Raw genomic sequence first — 1,036 nt, forward strand, 5'->3', positions numbered from 1 at the left:
GATAAGGACACAGATGTTATATCTTAATCAATAAAAAATATATTAAAAAAAAGAATAGCCTGATGATGTATAGAACAAGGGGAAAGGGCTCTGACTTTCTATGCCCATTCAGAGCAGTAATACTGGAGAGACCCAAGTGGGAGTGAGGCTCTTATGATATCTTCAGAAAATTAATTTTCTAAATCTTGCACAGGAGGATGCAATGTGGAAGAAGGCTTTATTGGCATGGAATTACATTTCTCGGGTTCCAAAGTCCCTTGACTCTTAAGCCAGTCCTGGAAAAGGGGCAGCTGGGAGTTTAGTAAAATCAGATTAGTGTACAGATTTTTCGTTCCATGTTGCAGCTGGGTGAAGTTCAGCGTTCAGGCCAGATTGAAGTCCATTAGTCCATGTGTGGAGCCCAACATGGCCTCGCACCATGTGGGCACTGGGGAGAGCATCCCCCTGCAGCAGGATTCCCAACAGGGCCCGTGTGTGTGTGTGTGTGTGTGTGTGTGTGTGTGTGTGTGTGAGAGAGAGAGAGAGAGAGAGAGAGAGACTTTGTTTGACGTTCATATATTTAGATTTTGAGAGGTTTCAGTGGCCACGCCCATCCTAGCCACTAACTTTCTCCCAGGTTTGATTGATGGGCAAGTACCTTCCCTACCATCACTCAGACCTGACTGGGCATGTGTCCATACTGCCTTTGTCCAGTCCCTTCCCCCATCGTTGAGCGGGACAGATTTGGACAGTGTTAAATGCAGCTTTTTGGCAAAGCTATATAAATGGCATGCCTATATCTAGTTTTCCCTTTTACACTTTTCCTGTTAGATAATAACCAGAATATTACAATGGTATCACCAGCACCTCCATGTGTTCACCAACCCAGAAGCTCTCCAGGCCAGTCCTTTGGAGTTTTTTGTTGTTGTTTTTTAAATATATTTTATTGATTTTTTTACAGAGAGGAAGGGAGAGGGATAGAGAGTTAGAAACATTGATGAGAGAGAAGCATTGATCAGCTGCCTCCCGCACACCTCCTACTGGGGATGTGCAACTA

The sequence above is a fragment of the Myotis lucifugus genome, unplaced genomic scaffold (assembly GCF_000147115.1).
Source record: "Myotis lucifugus unplaced genomic scaffold, Myoluc2.0 scaffold_80, whole genome shotgun sequence".
Lineage (NCBI taxonomy): Eukaryota > Metazoa > Chordata > Mammalia > Chiroptera > Vespertilionidae > Myotis > Myotis lucifugus.